Source organism: Lynx canadensis, chromosome D2 (genome assembly GCF_007474595.2).
Source record: "Lynx canadensis isolate LIC74 chromosome D2, mLynCan4.pri.v2, whole genome shotgun sequence".
Lineage (NCBI taxonomy): Eukaryota > Metazoa > Chordata > Mammalia > Carnivora > Felidae > Lynx > Lynx canadensis.
This window is the reverse complement of record NC_044313.2, coordinates 29514864-29527306: the sequence shown is the minus strand read 5'-3', so window position 1 is coordinate 29527306 and position 12443 is coordinate 29514864.

Below are 12443 nucleotides of genomic sequence, written 5' to 3'. Positions count from 1 at the left end.
TCATTCATCTACTAAATATTTCTAAGGCCATCCTCACAGTATTGACCACAGCCCTGATGTTTCATCTGCAAACCAGGACTCACACCCAATCAATGTGAAGTCTATTTTCAAGTGAGAGTCCCTACAGAACTAGATCCAATACTAATGTATACAAAGTATCAAAATGTATCACATCTACTCCTTTTCTGTCATCTGCAATTGCTGAGATTCCATCCACAGAGATATTTTATTTGGTCTGATTCTTTTTTTAAGCTTTTATTTTAATTCCAGTTAGTTAATATACTGTGTTATATTGATTTCTGACCTCACTGGTTCTTTACAAAAGGGCTAAATAGTCTTATAGGACAATGTAATCATAAATAGCTGTTAGCAGTGATACACACAGCTTGAAGTAAATAAGGCATTAGTTTTTAGAAGAGGAATGGACACAGACAGTGACAGCTACATAACCAGCTTTGGCCAAAACCAAAACTTTTGCTGGTTAACTCAGTACACCTGAGTATTTTTACCCACACTTGGTGGAATTCACACATTGGGTAGGATACTGGGACTACATGAACTGAAATTCTTTCAACTCTAACATTCAGTTAGCCTGCATCCAAAAAGAAGACAGAATATTACATCCTGGTGAAACTCTCATAGAAGACGACCTCAACCATGAAGAACAAACAGAATTTAGATGTGAAAAGAGAAGACAGAAGTGCATGAAGAGATCAGTGTAGCTCTGCACCACTGGGCTACTCTCTTCCTCTTCACATCTAAACTGAAGCTCAAGAAGCCCCTAAAGAGACAACCTTCTAAGAAATGGTTTAGAATTTACTGCATCAAAGCAGCAGTCATGAATGCCAATTAGAACCAATGGCCTAGGATATTTGGTCACTGAGAAGCAATAATCCTAAATGGCAGTTTCTGATGGAATTTCATATATTCAAATCTTTTGAAGCTAGATAAATGACCTGGCAAAGAGAAGAGCCAACAATTATAGTTAATACATGCTTTTTAATGAAGAAGAGAAGAAATATTTAGGCATGGATTAGAGGTCAGTAGCACTTGCCTTTATTCTGTGCCTGAAAAAAACTAATTTAGCTTCTTGGAGAGTTGACTTCTCCCCATGATATGGGTAGACTGGCACAGACTATCTTTGGCTTATAGCCATTTAGATACAAGTTCTCCAAAGGTCAATGTGTAATACAAAGTTGATAAATGTCAAAGTCAACCAGAAAACAAAACGGAATTCTAAAGAAATTAAAACAAAGATTTTGACATCTGAACTTGTGATAAGAATTTGTCAAGCATCATCAGTTCTTTGCCTAACTTGGAAGCAAACCAAATTTCCTCATGTGGACGGCTTTGGAGCCTCCTAGTGGCAGCCTCAGGGGACCTACAGAACTAAGAGTTCTGGAAAGGACCAGGCATTCACGAGACAGTGTTAGCTAGTATGCTGCTGATCAATTCAAACAAACTCATCAGCTCCTACAATGTTCTCAATACACTGTACTGGACACTAGGAATGCAAAGATGAATAAATGTTGGTTCCTACCCTCATGGAGCTCACAACCTATTATGCAAACAAGTAAGAACAGAAATAACTCTGAAACAATGAAGTGAACACTTATAATCTGCCTATATAGGGAAGGCAGATGAAGTCGAGCGTGTGTACTAAAGGAGGATGACTTCTCAGCCAAGTCTTTACTAAAGGATAAGTATGACTATCTGATAGAGAATCCAAGTACATTATAATTTTCATGTCTTTGCTAATTTGGCTTCCTGTCTGAAATATTCCCTTTTCCACACATTATACTTAGAATACTAAGACTAGAGTACAGTAGAGTGGGAAGAAACTTGAAAAAACTGGCTAAAAGCAAACTTATCGGTGCCTTTATGGTTTGAGCTTTATCTTCCAGGCTCTGAAGAGATGTCAGAGTATCTGAATAAGAGATGTGACTACTAAATATTATTCAGAAATAACTCTGATGGCAATAGGAGATTTATATTAGGAGAGCTGGGGAGAAGAGAGACTCATTAATCTATCATAATAGTTCAGGAGAGAGATAAGAAGGGATGGCAGCACAGCGGCAGCAAGAAAGAGAATTCCAGAGTTAAGGACAACTATTATACCTAATAGCCAAATGAATATGGGAAACTAGGCTTATAAAAGAAATAAAAAATAGTCCAAAGTGTTCTTCAAGAGACAAATTAGACAGTGATGCCATTAATCAAGGTAGGGAACACAGGAAAAATCAAGAGGATGAGTAATATAGGGGGACTTCAGTAAATTTTATTTGGAGAACAAATTAGATCTGGGATTTATTTAAGAAACACTAGAAAATACCTGCAAAACTCATAACTCTGAACAAATTATATTACAACCATCTCAGAATAACCACAAGAGTTATAACCACTATTAAAATATTGTTGTTACCTCTTAGTGGTGTATGAAAAAGAACAATTACTTCCATTTTCATAAATAATATCCTGAAATTGCTCCAACTGTGGAAAACTCTCATTATACAGCAAAAAAATTTTAACAAAGGTGAACATCTCATTCCCCTTATTTTTGTCCCCTTGGCTTATCCAAAAATACCCATCCTCCAAGGAATACTTTTAGCTCCATCTTTACCATAAAGCCTTATCTTATTCTTTCAGAACACATATCAATTAGGTTAATATATCTGGACTTCCACAGATAATATTCTACTATATTGTACCTTATGATTTGCTAGATTTTTAAGGAGATTTAGTTGTGCTTCTCCAACTCTATGTAAGTCCCTTGAGGAGTGAGGCATAGCCCTACTTCTGCTTTCAACCAGAGGCCAACTAATTTCACCTCACTTATATTTTACAAATGATAAAATGGGGCCCAGACAAATTAAATAACTTGAGCCAGGGATTCACATGTACTTTGTGGTAGATCTCAGACTAAACCCAGGTACCAAGAGTTCCAGTTCTGTAACATGTCTATGCTTTCAGATACCCCAGAAGTACCTGGCGAGCTATTTGTGCTATTACGCTTCCTTTCCCATGGGGCAGTTTTGCATCTTAATAGGATATTCAAATACCAAAAGATCCAAATCAGTGATTATTTAATGGTAAAATTATAAGCACCCTGAAAAGCAATTAAGGAAGATATCTGGGGACAGGATTCAGGGAAATTTAAAATCATATCACAAATTTCAGCATCCAGCCATGATGGAATAATAGGAATCAGGTTAACCTTCCTACATTAAATAACTTTAAAAAGGACCGAGATACGCAAAACAATGGCTTCAGACACAGGAAAACAGAAAGTTGAGGACACTGATCCTTGAAACAGGGAAAACAAAGTGAGCCCTGTGATGCCATACCATCTTACAACCTAGAGAGGGCTTTCAGACTGTAGTACAGGAGGGGGGACCCAAACAGAACTCAGCAGTCTTGCTGACTTGAAGAGACAGAGTTCAGAGTTAAGAGAGGTCAAGGCAACTAGATTTTACAGAACAGAATACAGAGAGGACAGAGCTACACAAAAAGCTCCAGAGACCTACAGTGGAGTCACCTGACAGTGTTAGGTAATGACGAGCCATATGTGAGAAAACTACCAAGGCAAGGAATAGAACTTCTGGGAAAAAGTAAGTGGAACACAGAACCAGGAACAGTTCATGTTCATGTCTGGCCAGCCAGACTAAAAAGACCTCAAAACAAACAAGACATCAAGTAAAAAGGGTGTGGATATAGAAAGGTATTGCCTTAGAAAGGTACTGTCTCAATAGAGAGGCTAAATTAGCCACAGACTAAAGACTGTTTCTGAGCTTAAAATAAAGCCTGGAAAAAATCACAGTGATTCCAGAGAACTTAAATTCACCACCCAAAAAGACAAAAAATAGTTAAGGAACGCAGAATATGCAGCATCCAAAAATATAAAATTCAAAATGTCTGACATCCAATTAAAAATTCCTAGGCAAACAAGGAAGCATGAAAATATGACCCATAAACAGGAGAAAATCAATAATATAAACAGACACAGAAATGACAATGACGAAAGTTGTAACCAAAGATTTTATAAAAAACTATTAAAAATATATTCTCTATGTTCAGGAACAGAAAGCACAAGAGTGAAAATGAGAAAAAAATCAAACTGAATTTCTAAAAACAAAAAAATGTAATAAATGAAAACAAAATTATACTTGATCAAATTAACATCACTTGGACACTGCAGAAGAAAATTTTAATGGAATTAAATACATAGCAGTAGGAACTATTCGAAATGACAGATATAGAGAGGAAAAAAAGACTGAAAAGAAACAGAGCATCACTGAGCCATCAGGCAATACTAAGCAGCCTAAGACATGAATAATTGTTGCCAAAAAGGAGCAGGAGAAGAACAGAAAAAAATACTTGAAAATATAATGGTCAACACTTCTGAATTAGACGAAAACTACAACTTAGACAAACTCAAGAAGAGGAAATAGGAAGAACACTACACCAAAGCACATCATATTCAAACTGCCGAAAACCAAAGATGAAGAGAAAAAAATAGTAAATATATATATGCACATACATATATACATATATACATTATACATATATATATATATAATGTGTGTGTATGTATATATGTATGTGTGTGTATATATATGTGTGTGTGTGTGTGTGTGTGTATATGTATATTTATAGTCTCCAAATGAAAGCATATTTTTTGTCAGAAACAATGCAAGCAAGCAAGAGAGGACTGGCCAAATAGAGATTACCTAAAGAAAACGCAAAAAGAAAAAAGAGTGGGGGGAAAAAAAAAACAGAACAGAGGACCCAAGAGCAGAGGAGAAATATCAAATGATTTATGCATAACTGGAATCCTGGAAGGCAAAGGAAGGGACAACAGAGATAAACTAATACTGGCTAAGAATTTTCCAAAATTAGTGACAGACAACAAACCATGACCAGATCCAATAAACTCAGATAAATTACATGGTAAATACCAACAACAACGAAGGGTGAACATGCGCGCGTGCGCACACACACACACACACACACACCCCTAGGCATATCAAAGTCAAAATACTAAAAACCAAAGATAAAATCTTGAAAGCAGTCAGAGAAAAAAGATACACTGCCTACAAAGGAACAAGAATAAGAATTACAGCAAGCTTCTCATCAGAAAGCATAGAAGAAAATAGAGTAGCATCTTAAAGTGGTAAATGGAAAAAAAAAAAAAAAAGGTCAACCCAGAATTCTACAGTATGCAAAAATATCCTTCAAAACTAAAGGAGAAATACTTTCTCAGACAAACAAATTCATTGCTGGCATACATACTCCTTAAGAAAGGTTAAAGAAAGTCTTCAGGCAAAAAGAATATGAGACAAGTCACAAACTTGGATGTAAAAAAACACACTGAACAGAGTCAGAAATGGAATAAGTGAAGGCAAAACAAAATCTTTTTCTTATTTTTACTGTCTTTAAGAGATAGCTGAAGGGGCGCCTGGGTGGCGCAGTCGGTTAAGCGTCCGACTTCAGCCAGGTCACGATCTCGCGGTCCGTGAGTTCGAGCCCCGGGTTGGGCTCTGGGCTGATGGCTCAGAGCCTGGAGCCTGTTTCCGATTCTGTGTCTCCCTCTCTCTCTGCCCCTCCCCCGTTCATGCTCTGTCTCTCTCTGTCCCAAAAAAAATAAATAAACGTTGGAAAAAAAATTTTTCAAAAAAAAAAAAAAAGAGATAGCTGAATTATTCAAGCAAATACAGGAGTAATGAATTTTGTGTTTAGCATATGCTAAAATTAACTTATGATTTGATGGCATGAGGAATGGGAAGGAGAAGTACGATACACTCCACACGAAACAATAATATTAATTAAAAGCAGATTCTGATCATTTAAAATGTATTTTGAAAACCCTAGAATACAAAAGCACAAAACGTTTTTATTTTTTTTTAATGTTTATTCTAAGAGAGAAACAGAGAGTGAGTGGGGGAGGGGCAGAGAGAGAGGGAGACACAGAATCCAAAGCAGGTTCCAGGCTCTGAACTCTAAGCACAGAGCTCAACGCGGGGCTTGAACTCATGAACCATTGAGATCATGAGTTCATGAGATCATGGCCAAAGTTGGACGCTTAACCGACTGAGCCACCCAGGCACCTCCAAAATGTTTTTTTAAAGATGAGTTGGACTTCATCAAAATTCAAAACTTTCTTTTATGCATAGCACACTATCATGTAGTAAGCACTCAATAAATGTTACTTACTATCAATTCCTTAAGTGGTTAAGCATACACTAACCACACAATCCAGCCATTCCACTCTCAGGCATGTAGCTCAAAGAAATAAAAACATATGTCCATGCAAAGATAGGAATTTTCAAAGCAGTTTTATTCATAATATCCAACAACTAGAAAGAACTCAATTTCCATCAGGTGGTAAGTGGTTAAGCAAATTATAGTATATTCATTCAATGGAAACTATTTACCAGTACAAAGAAACTACCAATACATGCAACAACACGGACAAATCTCCAAAGTGTTGTACTAAGTGAAAGAAGCCCAATGATATAAGGCTATCTACTGCATGATTTCAGTGTTCTACCCACTCACAAGGTAATTCCTCACCTAAATTTAATTGAGAGAACTATTAACACACTTAAAATACCAGCAAATAGTATGATACATTGGAAAACAGCACAAATATTACCTCCCTAGTGCTTTGGAACTTCAGGTAAGAAAAAGGTATTAATATAGTCACTGCAATAAGAGAAAGACTGGGAGTGAAGGAATGCAGCACACAAACAGAACTTGAAAGGCAGGGTAAATCCAGGATAAGAAAAAGAGTCTTTGGACAAATGAAATAATTTGCTTAAATATTTTTAGAACAGCAAAATAGAAATTCATTTGTAGAGATGAGAAGCTGTCCTTGGAAAAATCCCCTGAATTCCTTATGGATTCATATGGACTAGTCTGTGCTCACTGTCTCCCAATCCTGAGAACTGGAAATTCCACACTTCTTTCTCTCTGCAAGAGTCCTATTCGCCCACATGACTTTCCCCCCTTGTAACACAACAAGAGACATTTAATTAACTTTGCTGCCACATGCAGCTGGCACCAAAGCAAACCAAGCTGTGGGGTGGCTGACCCAGAATTACTGATGAATGTTCAAAGTAAACATGTTTTCAGCCAATCTGGAATGGTATATTTCTAAGAGGACAAAGAACTCTTAAAATTAATTAACTCATCTGGACAAACTGTCCATCCAATGGGAGTTTTTCAGTAATGAGTATCAGACCACAGATATTCCTGAAGCTGAGCTTGTTTATCATCCAACACGGCCATTTCTGCCACGTCTCATGGATAGTTTCATGAGTTTTATTTTCACTGGCTTCTGGCTTCTTATATTTATATAAACAGGTCAAGAAAGCAAAACACGCATGAGAGCAAGTTGAAATGGAAGATCCCACATTTTCCCAAAAGGCAGAGACACCTACCTTTCGCACCTTTTCTACATGTCAGAGTAGACAACTGAGGAGAAAAGGACCCCATGATTGGGAGGAGAGGAGAAGCCCTCATTAAAAAGCATGAACTCACTCAAGTGGTTTTGTCACTGTGTGGAAATTCTAATAAAGTGCTCTCTGCTGCAAAGTTTGATGATTGCATAGTGGGGACTATATACAAAACAACATCAGACCCCCATGAAGACTGCAGCTTAACCCTAAATTGGGAAGTATCAAAGTTAGTATACTGAAAGAACTTAACTGCATCGTACAATTCCATGTCAAGCATGGTTTTTTTTATTGCTTTTGTTTGTCTGTTTGTTTATATTTGCTTATGTAGCACATAATCTTCTGAATGAGCTCTAACTGTGGCTCTGAAGGGAATAGTGCATCTCATGTGGGTCCTTTTTGAGATAGGAGACCCCTGAAATATCCTAGAATGTCTTGCCTTATTCTGAATTAATCGACCACACCACCTGACGGGGAGTTCTTACTGTCCTGTTAGTCACAGGGGACCGAAGAGAGAATCTGGCCAGCTTAGGAAGCAGAGTCCCTTCAACCTTCTGAGAACTAGCCTAGACAGATGCTTCTGTTACCTTACATGAATCTCCCTCACTGCTTGCCTCCCTATGGAGTTTTTCTAACTCAATTCAGTATAGAGTCTTTCCTGCCTCATATCAACTTTATGGGGCAATCATTTAATGACTCATCTAAATGAAGAGAATAGGTATAATTTGTTAAGTATCTACTATGCACTGGGCACTATAATACTTTACGCATCACGTCATTTAACATGTCATATCATGACATGTATATACTGTTATTTCATTCCACGAAATACAATGTGGCAGTATGGAGGGATAATTAAAAGTACAGGTTCTAGAATCAGACCACCTGAGTTAGATTTTTTTTTAATTTCACCACCTATAAGCTAAATAACCTTGGAGAAGTTACATAACATTTTTGTTCCTTAGTTGCCACATCTGTAGACAGAATGAGAGAACGAGCCTATTTCACATAATTTCTGTGAAGATTAAATGAAGCCCTCAATAAATGTTAGCCATTCATTATTTCTGTTTGACAGATATAAAAACTAAGACCTATTTTTGACGTGGTGTCTGTAGTACACCTGGAAAATGTTTTTTCTCAGCTTTATTGATGTATAATTGACAAATAAAATTGTGTATAAAGTAAAATAATAAAATTAAAAATTAAATTAATTAATTTAATTAAATGACTTGTCCAAGATCATACAGCTAGAGTTCAAATAGAGGTCTGCTTGACTCTAAAGCCAATGTCTTTAACTGCTATATCACACTGATGCCAAAAAACAAAAACAAGAACCAAAAAAACCTCAGACCCAGGGTTTCTCAAAGCATGCTTTGTGGAGCACTGATCTCATGAAATACAAACTTTATCCCTCTTTTGGAGATTTACACAGCATGTTAGTATATTAAAAGCTTCTAAAAAATTAATTTGCTTTAACCTAATGCTTCATAAACATATTTGATAAATTTCATTTCACAGACATTCAGGATCATCAGGACAGCCTTTGCTAAAAACTTAAGGAGTTAATCCATCACAAATAAAATATGGGTAATGTTGGCAAGAATTATTTTAAATGTCCTGACTTCTACAATTAGCATGTACCAAGTGTAGACTAACTGTATTGTAAGAAAGAGCAAAAGTGTAACTTGTTTACAGAAAAAGCAACCTATAAAGTTCAAGTTTTAAGAACAGAGGCCTAGAGTATGCACAGAATTACAATCATGCGAAGAGGTAGCAACAGGAGAGAGGACTCAGAAGAAATTAAAGCTGCTGACATCTTGATCTTGGACTTCTCGCCTCCAGAACTAGGAGAAATAAATTTCTCTTGGATAACCACTCAGTCTGTGGTACTGTTATAGCAGCCTGAGTAAACCAATACAGTACCTATTTGAAAGAACATATTATTCTGTATTATCTACTTTTATGTAACATGAGTGCTATTTAAATGAAACAATAGGAACAATTAACAGTGGCAATCAGTAAAAATTAAAAGTAGGACTAATCAAATAATATGGGGGAGAAAATATAATAGTCATTAGTATGCTTCTTTTGTTAAAATAAATTCAGCAACTTATTTTATCTTTTTTAACTCCATTGGAATTTAAATTTTATAGGCTGTATTTTATATTCTTAACATATATAAAGGTAACTAAGATTTTTTTAAAAGAAGAGTAAAAAAAGTGGGATTAAACAAATATTACCAGTGTTTAGGAAAAAAAAAAAAAAGAACAGAGGCCCAGAAATAATAAATTTTTTGTCCAACACAACAGAGCCAGGAATAGAACCCAGTCTTCTGAATCTTAGTCTAACACCCTGTCTTCTATACCAGTGATCTATGAGGAGAAAATAAGGTAACATCTGTGTAACTTATTAATATGTTATAATTTCCATTTTGGGGATATGCAATATTAGTATTATAACTAATACAATAATATAAACATATAAGTTATAAATAAATACATTCACCAACAAAATTTGTGGGTGTGCTCAAAACTTTTTACTAACAGAAATGCACTGTCAAAAAGTTGGCAGTCCACTATTTCGATCTCTACACCCAAAAAATGACATGCTGCTATGACAGAACAAGAGAAGACGGAGTAGAATATCGACAACATCTCCTGGCAGTGTCTTTCAGATATAACTCTCCTTTTAAAGACAAAGAGAGGAAAAAGAAATTCTCATGGACTACCCCCAAAATTAAATTATTTTCATCATGTTATGTAAATATTTAATTTAAAAAATCACCCTTTACCTATAGTTCTTAAGCAACTACAAAAAACAAATTTACAAACCAAATAGAAACCACCAAAAAAATCCATAAAATTTAAATTGCCACAGCAATTTAACATGACGGATGGTGTCACTTTATTGAGACGCCAAATCAAGATTCATGACCTGATTACAGCTAAGATTTATGGCACAAGTTATGCCTCTTATAGAAAATATGGGAATAAAAATGCTTAGCTTATAGAGTTATGATAAGTTAATGAGCTAATACCTGTAAAGTGCACATTATCTGGGACATAATAAGCACCCCAAAACATTAACTGTTATCATAATCAGTATCATCATCCATGTCATTATCATCATCATCACGATTATCTCAAACCTGGTGTAGGCCCTATGGATCATTCAATTCCCCTACGACTTTTCTCTATGGGATCTAATTTTAAATGTTTGCTCCTAGAGCCCTCTCTGACATGATTTTGAGCTAATCACATCACTTATGTATTAAGTTTGCCTCTGCTCTTTCCCAATAAATCTGAGACAATTAAGGTAGTATGTCTTGGCACCAACACAATCCTAAAAACCAATAAATACAGATAGTAAAATCCTATGGCAGAAGTGTTCATCCAGATGAATTAGAATGTAGCCAGATCAATGTATCTATTAAGTTACCATTAAGATGAGACATAAAAATTTTAAATTCTAGTAAAGAATTCCTGGACACCTGAGAGGACACTGACAGGCACACACAATTCTCCAAGAGTCCTCAGATTCCAGTTAAGAGAAATCCTGTCCTATACACATATAAGGAGAGATGAAAATTTATAGTCTGGCTAAGGATGACTTTGTTTTTTATGGTTCCTTGTTAACACCAGAATTTGTCCATCTCTCCAGGTAAACATTAACATTCTATTTCACATGCATTAGGTGCCTATCTATCTTTCATACAAGAAGAGTTCCTTAAAAGCAAGCATAGTGTTATTCATCTCTGAATCATCAGCATTAGCAAACTTCCTTTCCTCTAACTCTTGGAAAAACACTCTACTAACTTTAATAGGTTACAATAGAAAAAGTACCAAATATAGAGTTCAAAGTACCAAGTTCAAGTTCCAGCTCTGACCCATTTAATAGCTGTGTGAACTTGAACAAGTTATGTAATTTATAAGTCTATTTTTTCTTTTTTATGGAAAACAGTAAGAGTGCCCCCTCAACATGGTTGTCTGAGGATTAAATGACATCTATATGCCACGTCCTTAGTAAACAATAATATACCAGATAAATATAATATAGAATCACTACTGTAAAACATGAATCTGCCTAAGGTGAAGTAGATAAAGAGGATGTATCCTTTTCATAAACTCAAAACTACCTGGGCATAACACTACTGAACTGTACACTTAAAAGTGCTTAAGATCGAGGGACACCCAGGTGGCTCAGTGGGTTAAGTGTCTGACTCTTGATTTCAGCTAAGGTCATGATCTCAAGGTCATGAGATCAAGCCCCCACGTTAGGCTCAATGCTGAGCATGGAGACTGCTTAAGATTCTCTCCTTCCCTCTCCCTCCACCCCTCCCCACCTTCACTTACTCTCTCTCTCAAAAAAAATTGTTTTAAAAAGTGGTTAAGATGGTAATTTTCTCCCAAGGTCACAGTAACTTTTACTAGCTATAGAGATATGTTTCTGGAATAAGAAAAAACAATCAAAACTATAACAAAGACCTGGTTTCAAATCTTACTAACCATATCATCTCACAATTCTGTTTCTGAATCTCAGATGCCTCCTCATTAAAAGGTTAAGTAGTAATAACTTCCCTTCAGGGTTCTGTAACTATTTAAATAAAACAAACTGTAATAAACATTTAGCATAGTGTCTGGCACAGAGTAAAAGTTAAAAAAAAATTAGTCTCCAGGGCACATGGCTAGCTCAGTCAGAAGAGCATGCAACTCTTGATCTCAAGGTCGTGAATTTGAGCCCCACGTTGGATATAGAGATTACTTAAATAAAACTTAAAAGAAAAATGATAATGTTATTTTAAAAATCAGTTTCCATCAGTTTAAATTCCTTAGTCTCCTCATAATTAGTAAATCTATCCATTAATCATGTGGTTCTTCACCATTTTAAAAGCACAAGGTATTAAAGAAATTAAAGACATGGACTCCAGAGCTTACTATTAAGTTAAGATGCCAAAAATAGTCACAGAGTACACTTTAAAACCCTACTATA